Raw genomic sequence first — 19764 nt, 5'->3', positions numbered from 1 at the left:
TTATTACTTAAAACCTACTGTTTTAAGAACTATTCCTAAACTGTTGTAATAGTGCAAGCTGAAGGGATTCCAGATAGACTGACTTCCTTTTTTTCTGTTCCTTTCCCCTCACCCCATTCACTCTCCCTTTTCTGGCCAGAAAACCTCAAACCCCAGAATCCCTCCAACTCCAGTAATAATCAGAATGTTGAATTTCTGACAAATGCCATCTGCTGATTTCTTTTTTTTCTCCCCCAAAAGACAAGATTTTGGATATGGCTAGTAAGTACTTTAGCTTCTTCTACTTTGTGATACCAAAATAATCACCATGGCAACTCTTTAAGGGCACTCTTCCAAACAGATTTATTGTGAATGCAAGAACTCAGCAGCACACTCTAGGAAGAAACAAGACAGCATCTACTGCAGGTTATTTTGCTACAGTGCATGAATGATGACTAATAGACATAGGCATGTCTGTCTCAACTTTTTCAGTTATCCCTAATAGTTTAACTTGCCATATTTATAGATGGTGGAGGATGCAAGGGGGGGAGGGAGGGAGGGAGAGAGAAGCAATCAGTATTAAGCTTACACAGCTTATGTTGTAATTGCCTTTCCTGAATACATTTTGTGCGGCCCCTGATGGCTGTAAGACAAGAATACCAGAGAAAAAGCACAAATACCAGCACAATGATGCACTAGACTAGAAGGAGGTTGAATTTCTTTCGAGATAACTAATGAAGCTTTTGGCACATCGCTTTTCTCTCTTCCTTCCTTTCTTATGACTTCTTTCTTGGCAAAACAATGAAAGTAAAGGAGAATGCCAAAACCATTCTTTGCCATACTGGAAATGAGAAAAGAAGAAGAAAAGAAAAAAAAGAGAAAGGTTTCCGTTGCACGGCTGTGAGGAAGACAGACCAGAACAAATGTTAAATTATTCATCCTAAACAGCCATGCTAGTATTTTCCAGGTAGCTCTGTTTTGGCCCAGGTGTTGGTTGGAGTTAGCAGATATAATTTGTACCTAAACCAGAATTTTGGAAAACAGCCAGCATTGCTGTGTTATATAGTTGTGTAAGAGGTTATATATGGTTCTTGCTTTGCATTTGGCAAATGGTTCTCACTTAAACATTCATTTAGCGTGATTACTTAAGTGAACCATATAAGGCTATTCCTTGGAGCTGCAAAATTAACTTGTTACAGTGATGCACTATGCCAAAAGCTAATTTAGGCTCTCCTTAGGAATTTATAGCATTTATTTACCATGCCATTTGAATAAGGCAACTTAGCTGGTCACAACTTTTATATCATGCTGCATCTCATCTAACACTCCCAAACATTTATTTTTCTGTTATGCACTGTCACCCTGTTCTTCTCAATGCAAAGTAAGAAGATAAGAAACCCTGTACAGGAGCAGAAGCATGGCCGAACCCTGTGAAATGTGTCCTTTTCTGCGTGAATGACTGGAGGACTTGGAGTTTTGGGGAGTTTTGCTTTAACTGAGTTGAGCATTGAAAGAAACGAGAGGATCTTTCCCACCCTCACCTCCAATTTGAGAAGATCAGACACACAAACCAGGGACTGTTTCTCTCTTTTTTGTCAATTCAGCTAAAAGGGAAAGTTAAAAATATTGAAGGATCCCCTGCCTGCAGTGTCACGCTCAGAGCTAACGTCCTGAGGATGTTACTTAATGTATACCTGCGTTCTGCAGCAGGTACTCTTCCCTGGGTGTAAAATACCCCCCAGGTTTTGTTCACGGGCTTTCCCAGCCCCAACCGCATTGCAAACTGTTTACGAAGGGAAACACGAGGTGAAGCAGATATACTGATTCGGTGAAGCAGTTTCTGCAATCACCGGAAACTCGTGAGATTTCCCTGAACGTAGGGAGCGCACAGACGCAGGGGAAAGCGTTGATGCTGCTTTCTTTTCAGTCAAATCAAAAGTTGGCTCACTGGCTTACGTTCAGTCAAACGAGTGCATGCAAATCCAGGAGCGCTCCCTCCAGCCAGGTTACTGTACTCCTTATTTGTCTCAGTGTGACTGAGATCAAAATCTGCCCTGTCGTCTCTTTTTACGTCTCATTTTCTGTGCAACCATCCTTTTGTGCAGAAAGCTCCCTGCGTTGCTCTCTGGTGCTAGTTTCAGCTTCCTCCTCAATCCCAGCTCTTTTTCTCTTTAGCACTGTTACGATTCGAAAGCCCTCCTTCCTTTGTCCATTTTTTAGACAACAAGAAAAATAACGAGGGGAAAAGTCAATTTATGTCTATTGTCGATCCTAATTGCAGAATGCGTCGTCTTTCTTTTCTCCCTTTTCTCCCCTTCGCTGACGCACAAGCTCTATAATAAGCTCTGTTACTTGGAGCCTGTGAGCCTCTATAGTAAGCTGAATCTGCTACTATATTTACTCACTTTCCACATTTAGACAAAGGCTATTTTTAACTGGAGTTCTATTTGCGGGGGCTGCCAACGTCACTTAATGTTCACATGCATCTTGGGCATCATATGCTTGTTATTTTTATTTACTGTGCCTGTGCCAGGTCTGCTTTTTTATGGGAAGAAAGAATGAGAATGCTTCTTCAGGCCAGTTCTTGAAAGCTCTTTTGTACAACAGCAGATACACAGATAAGCAAAGAAAAAGCAACTCAGCGGTAGATTTGGCAAACCTGCTTTTTAATGGCTGGCGTCTTTTATCTCGTGGTCTAGTCGCAGAGCTGTGTTCTTAGTCCCACCGCATGTGTTAAAGGTGAAGATGTTTCAGAGGTACGTTAATTATTCTGGTGTCTCCTGGAGGAGCCATGAGTTCTTGTTGCGTGATGAGAGACGCAGGGATCAGGAAATTATTATGATTCCAGTACTGCTACCAGGTAGTTAAAATAGACGACGTGTAAATAATCAGTGCTTTTCTGATACTTCTTGTTAATAGGTGCATGCTTTGGAACTTGAATGCAACAGATGCTGTTTTCAGATAATTGGTTCGGATTTTCAGTGTAAGAGTCCCCTGAAAATGCTGGAAAATACTGTGCTGCAGCCACAGATCAAGTCCGTAAGCTGGGGCCCATACACAGCGTTTTCTGCATGGGTTTCCCTGCATTGCTCTAATGACCTCAATTTGACCTAAGGGAATTGCCCTTTACAGAGGTTAGCAACACTTTATTCAAGCACGCTGACTCAGGACGCCTGATTCATTTGATATTACCATCATCATATGCCCAGGATTTTGAGATACCCGCGTGCTTTTGTAGGGGATAGGTTATTCTCTGCACGTGTAGCAACATCTGCATTTACTCCGAAGAATAAATTCCTAGAAAGGAGTGAAGTTAGGGAGCAATCATTTAATGCTTTGCTGTCGGCATGCCTAACTGGAAAGTTTTAGCAGGAAGCTCAGTTAAGGAAGAAAGCTGAAATGGAACCTCCGAGAAGTGGATTTTGTTTAAGTTTGAAATGTTTTGGAAAGCTTACAGAGTTTTTTTTAATCTCTCTCTGTACTTCCTACTCTTACCACTAATTCCTTTTTCAGACTGGTTTCTACATGAGAGAGACTGAACAAGCTTCACACAAGTCAAAGTTTCTATATGCTGATCACAACAGAATCAAAGCTTTTAACTTTTCCTCTTACTAATTTTTCCAGTGCTGTTTCTTTCCCCACTGCAGTGAACGCCTTAATTTTCTTAAAAAAACCCCAACCTTCTAGTTGTCTGTAAAGTGAGGTCTGGGTTTTAAACCCAAAACTGCTCTTTTCACCTATGTGTTTCCAAAGCTGGGCAGCAAATTCTCCACGAAGTCACGGAGAGGTGTTGAGAGAGTCGGTGAGAACTGCACATACTTAATGCTCTATAGGTTAATCCACTTAGTTAGGTGACTAAACATGAATGAATCTACATACCTGTCTTTAGATGCTTTTATTTAAAAGCAGGTCATCCTGATGATATTACTCTCTGTGGAATTCTTTCCACGTGAAATCACTTTTCCACCACTAGCTGATGGGTATTTTTTGATGGTTTAGGATCTACAAATTGAAACTAAAGCTTGCGAAAGGGAAGCATGTCTGAAAAAACCCATAGCCGTGTATCTCTGATTATAAATTGTTTTGTAACTCATCTTTTCCAGCACCCCTCGGTTCCTGCGAGGCCTCAGATTTACCATCAGTGAATAAAGTGAGCTCAGGACCGCAGGGTCACCCCAGGGCAGCACAGTGTGTAGTATCTGTGTGGCTCTCTTGCTCTGGGCATGGGCCATGCTGGTGGGGCGCAGTAGCAAGGCTACCTACGAATGTTCCTTATCAAGCTGAGAAATTGCAACTTAATGTTTTTGTTATAACTTCTGGTCCTCTGATAGGAGAGTAACTGCAAACACTCTGTCCCGTGTGTAATGTCTCTGATATCCACTGCCACGTGATAGCTAAAATCGTACAAGAAAGAACATATATATATATAAACATCCTTTTGGAGGCAGAACCCGTCTTCCCTTTGTCATGCCACCAGCATGTGATGTGCACATGGCTCACCCATGACACACAGCCGATAGCTGTACCTATCAGGAGCAGAGGTGAGCTCATCTATATCTTCAAGGTAAACCCGTCAGTTACCTTATACCAATAAGGAACAAGTATATCAAAACCATGGCTCATTAACAGAGCCGTTTTTGTTTGCTGTCACATGTGACAAGTGGCAATAACTGTGCTTCAGCTGCACCGGCATAATTTTCAGCCATCTCCTACAAAGGTACTTTCTCCAACGCTTTTACTGCAGTGTCCAGGCAAGTTTTTGTAGTGTATGCAAAGACAGGATGAGTTTATGCATATATGAATGGTTCTTTTCCTGAGGGTTCTCCACAAGGGGAAGGGTGGGAGCGATGGGGTCTGTAGGGTTTGGGAATCTTTGGTAACATCTTCTCACTGCTCTGTCTGATACAGTTTTCTCCCAAGCAAACAGCAGCAAACTTTGTAACTTACAGTAGCACTAGATTTAGTCTGTGGCCACAAATGGCAGGCAGGTTACTAAAAGGTAAAATAGACTCATAAGAGAGCCTATGCAGCCTGCTGCCGATAGATCTGATTTTCTACAGTATCAAATATTTGCACTAGGCTGTGGCAGGAGGAGGCTTATCAAAAGCAAAGAGAACCTTTTTCATCAGAAGAGCTACCGTGGAGGGGAGGAAAAGGGTTAAGTATTACAAAAGTTTAAGCTGACAGCCGGCCCTTGCGCTCTGCTGCTTCGCAGAGGTTTCCCTTTGATGGAAAGTATTTCAGTGACACAAGACACTGGCAGCTGAGGTAATACACTGCTGCTGCAGAAACCTTGTGCCTGCCAGTGAAAGTCAGTGGCCAGCTTCTCTCCCTCCTCGTGCATTGCTTGCGTGCAAGAGCATGCTGCAGGGGTGGTGGAGGGGATTGCACTGGGAAATGCACCACATCAGGACAAAGTGGAATTATTGACCTGTTGCTACCATGAAGAGCCTTCCCGAGGCATGACGTGCAGTGCCAGAGATTGCTATGTTATTCATGATGGAGAGGAGCACCAGGACAACGCTTATGGATCCCTGCAACCAAACTTAAGCCTTCAGAGTAGATGTTGTACTGCCTTTCCCATTGATTCTTGAATGCACTAAATCTATATACGGGTATATTGTGGCTTAATCCATGGGTTGTCAGGAGACGATACTCAAAACCCGTAGCACCAGTTCCATTTCAAGTGACGAATCAAACTTGTCACCTTGTCAACGACTTTCTTGGTTGTAAAAAGACCGTTTTATGTTAACTCTTAAGATGAAATGATTTCTACACTAGTCTGCACTGTTCAAGATGTTCATTACAGCTGACCAGAGCACACTGAGGCCCAGAGACCCAAAACTGAGCCATAGACCTGAAAGCAGACAGATGCTAACTGCCTTTTATAAGCTGTAAACCTCTGCTGTTCGAGCAGTGCAAGGAGCATTGCTGGCAGTATGGGAATACGTGCACACAGAGTTCACCCTTGATGGTCTGGTATATCTGGATACACAGAGGATTTGGGGTGGTGTGTAGGAGACGTAAGGGGTTTTTTTACCCCCAAATAATCTCTTATTAACTAAAAAGAAATCAGCAAATGAAACGTCTTTTGATCCAAAAAGAGGAGATGAAATTATTTGTAGACACACCAACAGACTGGAAATTTTTGGTAGGTACATCTACATTCACTAAAGCTCCTGGAATTTTTGAAAGTAGTAGAAGCAGCTTTTCTTTTTTTATTGAATTCCAGTGTTTGATGGCCTTGAGGAAGCACTACAGTCCAGGCATGTGAATTCAGAAGCCATTTTACTCAGAAAGAATAAGCGGTGCTTTTTCAGTTGTTGCTGCACCATATTACTTGTGGCAACACTTACAGGAGAGAACACAGGGGAAACCCACGGTCTTTAAAAGGACATCCTCAGATTATTCTACATAAACTGTTTCAGAGGGTTTAGAGATGGGTTTTAAGTAGAGATGGCCTTAGTTAAAACAGGTCCAGATTTCACATATGACAGAAATGAACGCATTTTGGACCTGAGGTTAACATGTTCTAAAGAAAGAGACTATTTGTACTATTTGGATTTGGAAGTTGTGAATCAGGCCCTTTGTTTCCAGGCATTTCCAGGCATTGCTTTTCTTCAGAGAGAGAGCGCAAGTTGGCATTCAGCCCTCAGTCTTCATTCAAACCAAATTCCAGTTGCAATATTGCCAATCCTAAGTGTTAAAAATCAGGAGATTAAAAAATAAATAAATAAATGTTGTGTATTTCTGTTTGCCGTCTGGTGTTTGAGACTTAATATGGGTTGTGTTTTCAGGCTTTTCTCTGCAACCAGAAGAGATAGAAACTCTGGGGGTAAGAGGTTGAGGGCAGAATGAGATTCTCACAAAGCATTTGACTCCAAAAGCAGCGCTTCAGTTGAAATCCCAAATATTAGGAGATCCACAACTATAAAATCCCATGAGTCAGATCACATTACCATATAAGCTTGTGGGAGTTTTGTTGAATAAGAATTGTGTAAGGACTCTAAGAATAATTTTGTTATATTTCATATTACTGAATATGCTCTCAATAAGAGTTAAAAAAATAAGCTTCAAGAATTAGAAGCTTCACAAAGAGCTTTTATTCTCTGAGCTGGCTTTTATAGAGACCTGTCAGCAAATACACTAGATTTCAGTGTCCCTGATGGCGTTCTCTGGATGCCGTGTGTCTGTACCCTGGAGTAGGCTATAGCATAGGAACAAACAAGGATAAGTGAGGGCATTTGTTGTAGCCTGTGAATCCATCCAGCCCAAGTCTCCCGATACATAAACAACCCCAGATCCAAACGTCTTGTCACATCTGCTTCGTACACCAAACAGCTGGGCGCACAGATGCTTTGGTCTACTGGAGCATCTTAGGCTGAGTGCATTCTTCTGTATGCTTAGTTATTTGTTTTAATTGGTTTTGATGATTTGACTTAAATCGCTTCTGATGTTGCTGGACTGCAGGTACTTTTGTGGCTGAGCTAGAAAAGGCACTTCTTCACATGTAACGTGGCTCTGCCACCAGAAAACAGTGGAAAACCATACTTATAAACACACAAACAGCTTCTGGGAAAGAAAATGCAAGTTAAACAGCAAAATAACATGTATCTCTATAAATTATGTATAGATCATACATATATATACACACACACAATTACACACATACATAATTATCATGAATGACAGAGCATCTTGTTGATTTCTCCCTGCCCTTCCTCGCTAAACCCATCCTGTCTGTCTTGCTATCATATCAGATCGTATCATATTGTATCAATTTACTTTGAAAGCTGTTCGAAGGCAAGATCAGGTCTCTCTCATCTATGCTGTTAAGCAGCCAGCATACCTATGAGGATTGTAAAAAATAGATAGCATTTCTTCTGAAAGGGGATACACCCAGTGGCTCAGACACAGCTCCCCACACTACTCAGTCTTTTCACCATCCATTTTGGACTTGCGGGGAAGAGCCCTCTTGCAAAACGGGACCTCCCTGAGCACCTGGCATGTGCGTCAGTGCTTCCAGTGGAAGTGGTGAGCCGGTCCAATGCTCCTCAGCTAACAAAAGCAGAAACAATCACAGACCAAGATGGTCTGGCTTCTGGCCAACTTTAATTAATTAAGTTCTACCAAGCATCACACATTTACCTCTAAAAAAAAAAATAATTCTGTTTGTATTAAATGAAAATCTTCTGGGGAAATGAATCACTAAATCCCTGCCAGAACCTAATCCCTGTTTCTCACAGTGCAGGACAATACCCCCGAGCTGCCGTTTCAACCTCAGACTGCTTCCACACGGTGCTGAGCTGTGCAGTCTGCACCGATGTCGCCCCCCCCTTTGGGCCATCTGTATGCAGACTGCCTGTTGCATGCAGCCCAGGAGTCCAGGGGCTTCCCCGCCCCTGCCCACTCCCTCCGTCCCATCCTTGTTCCCTCCCATCTTTGTTCTCTGCATCCCTTTGGAAGCTTCATCCTCAAGGACAGGCCACATACGTCCGCTGTGCCATAAGCATCTACATAGAAATGACCCAGCTGCCATAGACCCTTGCAAGATTTCTTGCAAGCTCTGAGAACATAAGAACACTTCTTTGCTCCTTTGACAAGTTTATTTTAAAATCTGTTGTTGTGTTTTAACCCCAGCTGGCAACTAAGCCCCACCCAGCCGCTCGCTTACTCCCCCCCCCGATGGGATGGGAGAGAGAATTGGAAGAGTAAAAGTGAGGAAACTCAAGGGTTGAGAGAAGGACAGTTTAATAGGTAAAGCAAAAGCCACGCATGCAAGCAAAGCAAAGCAAGGAATTAATTCCCTGCTTCCCATGGGCAGGCAGGTGCTCAGACATCTCCAGGAAAGCAGGGCTCCATCACGCGTAACAGTGACTCGGGAAGACAAACTCCAAACGTCCCCCCCTTCCTTTTTCTTCCCCCAGCTTTATATGATGAGCATGAGGTCATACAGTCTGGGATATCCCTTGGGTCAGTTGGGGTCAGCTGTCCCAGCTGTGCCCCCTCCCAATTCCTTGTGCACCCCCAGCCTCGTCACTGGTAGGGTGGGGTGAGGAGCAGAAAAGGCCTTGGCTCTGTGTGAGCACTGCTCAGCAGTAACGAAGACATCCCTGTGTTATCAACGCTGTTTCCAGCACAAATCCAAAACCTAGCCCCATAGTAGTTACTATGAAGAAAATTAACTCTATCCCAGCTAAACCAGCACACCTATAAAACAAAGAGGAAGGGGATAATGCCATTGGGGTGGGGGGATTTTCCCTAACTAGTGGAAAGTGCTTTGTATCTATCACTAGTAAACAGGCAGGAGGGAATCCTGTGCTCGGTGTCACTGGCAGGACGTTGGCTCACCTCTAGTCATTCTATATGCTCCATGACATGTGCTATGTCAGACTTCTCTCTTATGCCTCTGAGCACTTTCCACGAGGCAGGGAATTACTCACTTCTCTCTCCCGGGAACACCTCCGTGTCATCAGTCCTGTGCCACACTGATACTGCGTCACGAGTCACTTAAGATTAATTACAATTGCTCCACGTTTACTGAACCTTGGAGAATCAGATATCGCTCCTCCTCCCCATGCCTGGCTGTCATAGGGAATTTACACCTTCTGAGTCCAGCGCAGCTGCCCACTAATCTTTGACGTTACCTGCAGTTCTTTATAAACTTTGAGGTCTTTGTAGCATACGACTGAATTTTACTTTGACTAACTTTTTCATTAAAGTCCTTTTCCTGATCTCTGACCCAAACCATGGGAAAAAAAAAATAAAGTCAATCCTGTTTCATCCAGTGCCAGAACTTGCACAAGTAAACCGAGCGTGAAGTTGCCCCTTGATGTAAACAGCTGAAAGCTACCATGGCATCCTCCAGCACTGCTTTTTTTTTTAAACGCCTAGCAGTGCAACCACTTAATTGTTGAGCTCCCCATGTTACAGGAGCTTATATCACACCACCAAATTAGAAGGATGGATAAACATTTTTGCCTCAGGTAAATAATTTGCAAGAAGAAATGTATTGTGTGAATGTAGTTTCTTTTCTGCTCAAGGAATGTTTCCGGGAAAGTTGCTGTTTCCTGGAAATGGTTACAATAAAAGCTAAAATTAACAAAAGAAGCGTTACTATAGGCATCGCCAATAATCTTCCAGGAAATGAATTTAAACACCTCAATCTATGCATATTTTTGTGTGTAAGATCATAGTTTGATTTCTTCCCATTGCTCAAGGTAGTTAACCTCCATCACCTGAATAATCATGCAAATCAAACGGGAGCCTTGCAAGAATGCTTGTAAAGTGTCTTGAGTCTGTTCAGACACTGTAGGCTTTTCTTTATCCTTAGAAAGGCTGTATTTTGTGAGGCTGGGATTGTGTTAAATGGCAAAATTTCTACTTCACAGGGGTTTGAGTGCCAAATAAAGGTAATGCACAAGTATGAATGTTTGCTATTTCCTGCTGTGGAAAGAAGATGACTACATTTGCAGTGCTGGAGGTTCAGATGGGAATGGCAGAGAACGTATGGTCGATATTATATATTATCATTTTGTGTCAAGGATTTGGAATGCCATTTCATGGGTGATGGGGTGGGCAGGAGGGTGAAGATAGAAGAGTGTTAATAAACAACCTTATTGCTTCCTACTACTTGCAATTTGTTTGCTTTTTTTTACAGAAGAAATCCTCTTTGTACCTTATGTCAATCATAGCTGAGAATATGAACTCTTTTTCATGTGAATAAATGAATGTGAATGTATGTGAATAAAGTAACATGCCATTTCCTATCTGGAAATTATGCATACAGTTCATATGGTGAAAATCCATTTTCTCCTTAAGCCCACACTGGTGTTTCAAATGCTGATGTTCTTGTAGAAACAAGGAAAAAAAAATGCTAGTTGGAGTTGACTTAAAGGAAAACAGTCAAGATTTGCAAGACCATCATTTGGATTGAGTGAAGTCCTTTTCCTTTTTCCTCCTTAGTTGTATTCAAACAGCCTGTCAGTTTTTAGCCTTCTTTCGAAAGTAACAGTCAACAGTCAGAGCTCTGCCATGCCCAGGGACCAGCAGCTCCGTGCCGTCTGTTGGCCGGGACGGAAACAAACCTGGGGCTGGTATAAGTGTGAAAATTCTCAGTAGGGAAGCAGCTGTGTTTTGATCCTCCCAGAGCATCTTGGAAACCAGCAAGGGAAATGATAATTATGAAGATGATATTATAATATTCACATTTAAATATATAGGGTTTATAGTTGCTCCCTTTTCAATATGCATTTGCTTAGGCACAAAAGGTCACGTGTGTACCAGCTGCATATGCTTTGCCCTGTGCCACAGCGTATACGGGAAATGCATGGATTGTACGTGAACGTGGCTGTGGCAAAATAAATGGCAAGAAGAGGGTTTGGGCAAAAGTTTGTTTCCCTATTCCTTGGTAAGCGCCGCAGTCGTACCAAAATTCAGTCAGTACCTTCTCTCTGATGCTATGGAGCACCCTGGAGCCTGCTTCCTACCTGGAGACTTGTTCTGAGCGAAGCGGCAAAAACCAACGTATTTGCAAATAGTAGAAACCTATCCTATCCCCGCAGACAAGGCTGCATTGGGATAGTTGGGTTATACCTAGTAAGGAGAAGGAAAGTTGTACTGATTGCCAGCAGGGGAGGGAGGAATTTTGTAGGTGCCGTAGAGACTGAATCATATTTTTGATATCCGCTTTATTTTACCAGGTTTCAGGGCCTAGCCCACCTATTTAGAAAGACAGTGAGCTTCGCTGTTGCCTGTTGAAATACATGAACTAAAAGCAGGCATACGAGTCGCAATTCATGTGTCTATAGATGGCACATATCATGTGGACAATGTTTTCACAGGCCACGAGTAAACTTGTGGTAGGGTCTGCCTTGGAAGAGGTAGGGAAGAAGGGTGGACAAGAGGGGCTGATGCACTCAGCTTCAGTAACTCCTAAGAAAACATCTCGTACCGTATCACTCGATGGATCTATAACTGCCTACAGAAGCAGATCTGCCCCAGTATTTCTTTCAGTTTGATTTTCCTTTTTTCTCCCCCCTCCTGATTTTACAGTATGTTAGTTTTTGGTGCTTGAATTTTTACACCTGTTGTTTGTATGCAGAGTATTAACACAATACTCCTCGATGTGTCTGACTTTAAAAGTTTGTGTTGCCATTAAGCTATTTTCCTTTCTTTTTGTGAGAGACGGACAATTAAAAACATTCCCACTATTTGTAAATTCTCCTTGTGAGGAACACAGCAGATTGCCTGGATCTTCTGCTTGTTGTTCTGGCTTCAGTTTCAGAACTGAATGCACTCCTTCTGCTCCGTCTGTTTGAGTTTTGACAATGCAAAGGATGAAGCTGGAGGAAGTCCCATATATAAGCGAGGTCTATGCTTCTGTTTTATCTCATTTTTAATTGAATTTCAATTGATTTCTGCTCGCTTTTATGTAATTCAGTGCAGGAGGATACAGAGTTTTTGTAGTATACTTTCTGCAACTACCAGTTCTCTCTAGTCACGAAAATGATAACACATAATGGGCATTATGTTTAGGCACAGCTGATGTTTTCAAACTAGTACCTTTTTCCTGCAAAATAAGTTATTTTGCACACATTCAATCGCTAAAACATATATAGGAGTAGCTAAAAACTCCATTGTTGAATGCATTAGCATACATTTTTCCTTGTAATTAACTGCATGTTAATTATTCATCAAGCAGAAAACAAACTAGCGTGTTTCCTTCAGCTGATTGCGTGGTGTGCTTTTGTAATACACCCTCTCTTCGTCGGACAAAGGAACAAACCCTCACTTGGCTGATGTAGGGAGGTGCTTCCCTTCACCACCATGTCTCCCTAAAAGCCGTTCCTTTCAACTGGATTTTCTTTACCAGCTTCTCACTTGACACTGTCTCCTCAGCCCGGCTTTGTCTCGTAGGTTAAAATTCAGCATTCTTCAGGTCCGTTTTATTTTGCAAGAGTACCAGGCTGGTAAAGCCGGTGCTCACTGCCGTGAGTTCTTTCATTGTCAAAAATCATTCCTGCAAGCAAGCCTATCAACACAGATGTGTTAACTTGCCTATGTGGTATCTACAACGTTTTATACAGATGAATTTCCAAAACCTGGGACCGTGTAATGAGTCTTCTAGCTATTAATTAATTATTAAAAGCATTCTTTTGTAGCTTCATATGTGTAAATTATTTTTGTAACATATTCTGCAATGTATTACAGATAAAATGAGGAACACAAATGATCAGCCTGAAGTATGAGCTTAAGTTTGCTTGTATAGCCCAGTTACACATTTCTGTCTGTATTATGAAACCAACAAACTTTTATTAGCAAACAACTTTAATTGCTAAGAGCTGGTTCAAAGAACATATGTCATTATACACTCTTTTTATAAACAAAACAGGCGAATGTAGAAAACTTTATAAGCTCATCTTGCAGCTTCCTTAAGTGTATAGCTTAGCAGTTTGCAGGATTGAATACTATAAAAGAAATTAAAAATTCAATTAGAGTACAGCATTGCGAGATCATTAGAAATGAAGTTATTATATTATGTTAACAGAAAAATTCTGCTGGTTTGGGGCGTTGTAACAGAGGGCATGCTACGCCTGCTGCCACAGCTGGGTGGACTACATGGGTGGACCTGTGAGTAAGAAGACAGATGTCTGCCTGGGAAATTCAGAATGTTTGCTCTGCTGGAAACACATGAGCCTAAAATTTGTGACATGCAGTGTAAATTCATACCATATAATTAATTCATACCATTTATGAGAACCACTAATAAAAAGCCATGCAAAAATTCTTCTACCAAGCCATGTCAGCTTATCAAATTGAGACCAAAAATGCTGATCTGGTCAAAAATTAGCAGTGAAAGAAAAGGAAGTTCACTGTAGAAGCTGGGATTTGAGCAGAAGAAGGTGAAGGATCCATCTTCCCTAGTCCGAGCCATGGAAAATCAGGTATCTGATATGAACCTGAATCTGAACCAGTCAATGGCAAGTGAGAGAAGGTCACCTCTAGAAGGGTCACTCACCCAACTCTGAGAGAAGTGGTCCACGTGAGATGAGTCACACCACAGTGCTGCTGCTGGGTCCTCGGCAGCTGCAGAGGAGACCTAGGCTGCTGGCTTTGGTGAAATTCCGAGCTTTCCCATGTCTCACCCGCAGGGAGGTTCACCTCTCCTTGGACCCGAGACTTCCATGCTGACAGTCTCTTCCAGAGACACAGTAGCTTTATTAGGTTGCAAATCTTTACTTTCAGGTCTTGGACATCCTCAGGAAGGATACAAGTTGTCAGTAAGGTTTTCTTGTGCTGGTATTTTAGTCTGTTGTCGTCTGTGTTTCAGGTGGAAGAGTTTGTACAGAGGACACGTGCTGCCTATGCTGGTCTTAGCTCTGGGCAGTTTTCTGCCTTTCGGGCTCAGCTTATGTCCCTGCACCAGTTTCTAAAGAGTTGCATTATGCAACGGAAAGGGAGAGCGTGCCAAGCCCTTTGGTGTAGTCCTGCTGACAAAGCCCTCCTTTCCCAGGGCAGAGGAGGCCAGGGCTGGGCTACAATGGCCCATTCACCCTCTTTGCTGCACGAGGCTTTGGCGGTGATGATATCTGCAGGAGAAGGAATACCGAGAATGGCTTATCTCCTTGTGGATCCCAGCCCGCCGTGCATTTTAGGGTGGACAGATGGAAGCCCCATTGGATCTAGCTGTGGAGGGAGTACAGATTAATTGCTATCTGACTGTCGCAGAATGGTACCAATTTCACTTGCCTGGGAAGCGGTGTGTGTTCCAAGGCAAAGGAAGAACAACATTTGCCTGATGCTGTTACTTCTCTTGTTCTCCTGCATGCAAGAGGAAAAAAGAGGCATGGTACTGCATGGAACTCTGCTTCCCTGCTGAGGAGAAATAAAAGCACCTCGACCCGCAGCCACCTAATTTTGTTAGTCTGCCTTGCCAATTACCTCTTTTTAAAGCACCTGAAATTAGATTCAACTTAATTCTGTTTCACTTTCAGGTGGTAATACTGTTTAGAAACATTATGGAAACATAGACACAGTAAAAGTTCTCAGAGGTTAAAAAAAAAGAAAAAAAAAAAAGGGGGTTGATGTTTCCATCTTTGCTGCTCACTGCTGGCCCCTTTGCTTGTCTTCAGAGGAAGCCCCACACATCGGCCCCAAATGCCTCTTAGCACCTTTGCCCCTTGTGCCCACTCTGTGACTCCACGAGGTGCATCATAGAATCATAGAATCAAATCATAGAATGTTTTGGGTTGGAAGGGACCCCTAGAGGTCATCTAGTCCAACCCCCCTGCAGTGAGCAGGGACACCGCTAACTAGATCAGGTTGCTCAGAGCCCCGTCCAACCTGGCCTTGAATGTTTCCGGGGATGGGGCCTCCACCACCTCTCTGGGCAACCTGTTCCAGTTTTTCACCACCCTCATTGTAAAGAATTTCTTCCTTATATCCAGTCTAAACCTACCCTCTTTTAGTTTAAAACCATTATCCCTTGTCCTGACACAGCTGGCCCTACTAAAAAGATTTTCCCCATCTTTCCTATAGGCCCCCTTTAGCTACTGAAAGGCTGCAATCAGGTCTCCCCACAGTCTTCTCTTCTCCAGGCTGAACAACCCCAACTCTCTCAGCCTGTTGTTGGCAATGCTGTGGGACCCACTTTGGCGGCAGCAAAGGCGACCTCCGAGTCATGGCTTGAGGTAGTGACGAGGCTTTAATAAACATGAAGAGCAAGCATACGTGAAGCAAGAAGGGAGGTCTGCGCCTCTCACCCACCACGGTGCCTGCCGAGCATTGGTAACAGCAGGTCTCAGCTGGGATGTGCCGGGGAAGGTATGTGTTGTCCCGACTGTGTCTCCGAGGGATAGCTGCTGATACGACAGTGACTGGCTACATCTGGCAGATGGGGTCTTGGAGTGAGAGTGAAGCTGGTTTGCCATGCAGAATAGATATGAGGCATAGCGCTAGCAGAAGAGCAGAGAAAAGACCCTGTTGTGCGAATTTCCCCGTCTCTCAGCCCTCTTGTGTCAGCATCTATTGAAAACCGTGTCCCTTATTATTCTGGCTCCCAGGGTCCTTTACTGACCATCTTGAAGACATTGCTTTGCAATAGTAAAATAATATTTGCATGGTACAGGATAAAATTTGGAACTCGCAGTTCTTCAGACAAGCCCTAGTATTTTTTCAGAACTTAGACAAAAGCTTGGGAGCATCTGTGTCTGTTTAAATTGACGGATGTGTGCAATTACTCCATTGAAACTTATCCCAATATAAATGCAGTTATACCAACATAGAACTGGTGTAAAACCAGAATCGGGTCCCAAATAATTGTCGGAGACTTGAAATTGTTACACATGGGTATGTAAGCCACACCAGTTTATTTTTACCATTATCTAATGCAATAAAGTATTTCTTTGAATTTTTCTCCTTGTAGAGGCATGTAATGTGCTTTAGTGAAGTTAATCATGTGCGGCCTCAGGTGACTACTGCTTGTATTTCTAGTTTATTTTCTAGCCTTCTTTTCATTCTCCCTTATTAATAGATGTGCTGAGGTTTCAGAGGAAGCTTAACTTTCTAGAAGCCATTTCTCTTCAACTAGCTGTGACACATGCCTGCCTGATGGATGTACAGTACTCACTTTCTCTGCAGACGAGTATCTGATTTCATTGGGAGTCCTCGCTGACTCTAATATTGCTGAGACAGCTGCTCATCTTTCTTTTTTTTTTTTCGGCGAGGAAGCACCATGTACTCACTCTAATTACAAATCCTGTGATCTGGCCATTCTTCAGCTTTTGCAGCCTGCCTGTATCTCTCCTTATTGAGGTTTTAAAGATGATCTGGATGCGGAACACCTGATCCCCCCAAAGTATTCCATTTCATTTATTGCTTAGTTTTGCACTGGTCCCACTTTGGTGTCTTCACTGGGGGCAGAGGGGTAAGAAAGGAAAAGGTTATTTGTTTATGCCTATTTTGATTTTAGGGAAAGGGGACGGAGAAAAGCAAAACCGTAACTCCCTGGCCACCACTTTGCATGTGAGGATGCAACACCTGATGTATGCTTTGCGGCTGGTCCTAACAGCTTTGCAGAGCCTCCTCATTTTTGGTGGGGGAAGAATTCAGTGGCTTTGATTCACAGAGTCTGACTTTGATAGCTGCTGGTGGCTGTGGCACACAATGACTGTTGTAAACGGTGCCCACAGGCACCATGTTAAGGATGAACATACAGAAACAGTTGGTGACTTCTAAGAAGTTAGTTTGGTGACTATGTAATTAAAATTCTTAACTTAAATAAATCGGTGGCAAATACCATTGTCAAGTCCATCCCAGCTAGATTTAGATTATTAAAATAGTAATAAAGATTGATATAGGTCTGCAGAGAAGCTCCACTGAGCCAGAGAATGTGTTCAACTAGCGGTCTTGCCCATGGTGCGGGGCTGGGTGTATTAGCCTGCACAACTGCACGGGGCACCTGCCTCCTTAGCTCAACCTTTGCCAGACCCTAAACTGATGTTATAAAATACTGGAGCTTCAAAAATTATGGTCTTTGTGAGTTACCACATTTTAAACAATGTATTTCTCTAAGCAATGGCTCACAGGGTCTGTGCAAATTTCTTATCAGTGTAAATAAAAATGCACATGCATTCTCTGCAAATACAAAATCAGCCTTGTTGCATGGACATGGGTATTCCTATCTCTTGGCATCCTCTATCTTTGTCTCTCAGTGACTGCGTAAGCAGGCCAGCCTGCAAAAGAAGAGCATCCAGCCCTGGAGAAGGATGACTGGATTTTTAGTCTGTAAACATGTGGAAGATGTTGGTGTGGAATGAATAAATCTTTTAAGTTATACCTTTAGTATATCTGATTTCTCTGTAACTCAGGGATTTCTCTGTAAGTGAGCGAAGGTCTTGTCAAGTCAGTTCATACGGTCAGTATTCACTGATATGGTTTTGTCCAATATAGGGGAGGGGTTTCACTTTACAAGATGATGGCATTTCTTACAATACCTTTCAGCCATATGGAAGCCAAAGCCCTTGATAAACAAGTTCTCTTTCATGCTCTTACCTTGTCTTCATCCTCTGAAATTTGAAGTAATTTCTTTGTTGAAACATCTACGTAGCAGAGAATATTCAGGAGTTCTTTGGCTGGCCTTCTCCATAGCTCTGTGTTTACTTACAGCCTAACACAGTGTGAACTTGGGGGTGTTGTGCTAATCTGTCCTCTGAGTGTTATTTCCATAAGTGTTTATTTTCCAGGAGATAGCACTGACTGCCCGCCTGAGGATGTGCAGAAAAGCACAGTCCAAAGAAAAGATCCACTTAATTACTTGATAGCATCCCTGGTTTTCTTTTTTAAATAGTGTGGTTTACCATAGAGCCTATATTGTTACATTTTTCAGAATCTCAGTCATGTGGCTGAACTGTTTGAAAGATGCATTAAAAAAACCCAAACCCAAACCAAAAAATATGAGGGGGTTTCCCTTCATTTTGGATGACCTCCAGGCCCTCTAAATCAGGTTCTGGCCTTGGCTGCTGCCATTTCACACCCTTTGTCCCCTGTTGCTTTTCAGTCCTGTCAAAATTTTATTCTCTTCTAATTGACAAAAGCTTCTGGTATGTTTATATCTCAGAAAGTTACTGTTTGATCCAGAAGATTCCAAAATTGTGCTATTTGTCTAAGACTTGAAAACAACCTTGTGCAGACACTATACTCTTTGACCCCTACCTGTTAAGCACGCATGACACCCAGAGACATACAGGTGTAGTTACTCCCTTAAATAGTCTTATTAAAAACAAGATTGTGTAATATAAGTCAACGAACAAAAATCAGATGGCTGAGTGAAATCCTCATCTCACTGAAGTCTATAGGAAAACTCCTACAGAATAGCAAAGCTGCTTTGTTTATTTTGGACCTGGATCTTTATTTTGCCACTTCTGAGTTACAGGGAAGCTTTTGCATTGACATCACTGTATCAAAAGCAAGTACTGTGTCAACAAAAATGATGTCTTTGAATGGTGGGTGACATGATTACTATTTCTACCTCATTATGTGAAGTTCATTTTGAGTTTGCAAAGCGTTCCACAAGTCTCAGTTAAATCACACCATAAGGAAAATACCGATGTATACATTTAAAATGTGCATATACTTCCACAGTGAGCATAATAGTTCATCCAGAAAACTAGAGAGAGATGCAGCATAGGACACATAAGTGTCCTCCAAGGCTGGAATAAATGGGGGCTGTAAACTGGCATGTATGAATTTTCCCCATTATTGTTTTTAATGTCTTTGTACCTGAACCTAGAAGCACTACAAAAATCCACTGACTTTTCATTTGCACTTTGCTGCTTTCTGGTAGCGTAACGAGCAACACAAAAGGGGAGCATTTGAGAATACTCCCAGATGTTCGGCTTGCTAAAGCACTGCACATGTGCTGGCTGTATTTGGTATTTTTAGATTTCTCTGAGATCCAAAACATTATCAAACCCCAACAGCTTTTTCTCTCTGAATCTTCAATCCGTGCTGGGTGGCACTCGTTCGTATTGTATGATGCCAAAGCAGGGGCTGAATAATCAGATACCCTGGCACTTCAATACATTTTCTGAAACTACAGAAAAAAAAATTTGGGCTTAGGAGTGCATTCTTTAGCTCCTCTGGTAAAATCCTTAGCCAATAATAGTATCCCTAATTTGTTATGTGGTTAAAAAGAAGAAAAAACCCCTCTTAACCACATTCTTCTTCCTCGTAAGCCACACACAATTTTTTCTACTCCTCCTGTCCTAATTCCCCAACACTCCC

Source organism: Egretta garzetta, unplaced genomic scaffold, assembly GCF_000687185.1.
Source record: "Egretta garzetta isolate BGI_Z169 unplaced genomic scaffold, ASM68718v1 scaffold88, whole genome shotgun sequence".
Taxonomy (NCBI): Eukaryota; Metazoa; Chordata; class Aves; order Pelecaniformes; family Ardeidae; genus Egretta; species Egretta garzetta.
Note: the sequence above shows the minus strand (reverse complement) of the source record.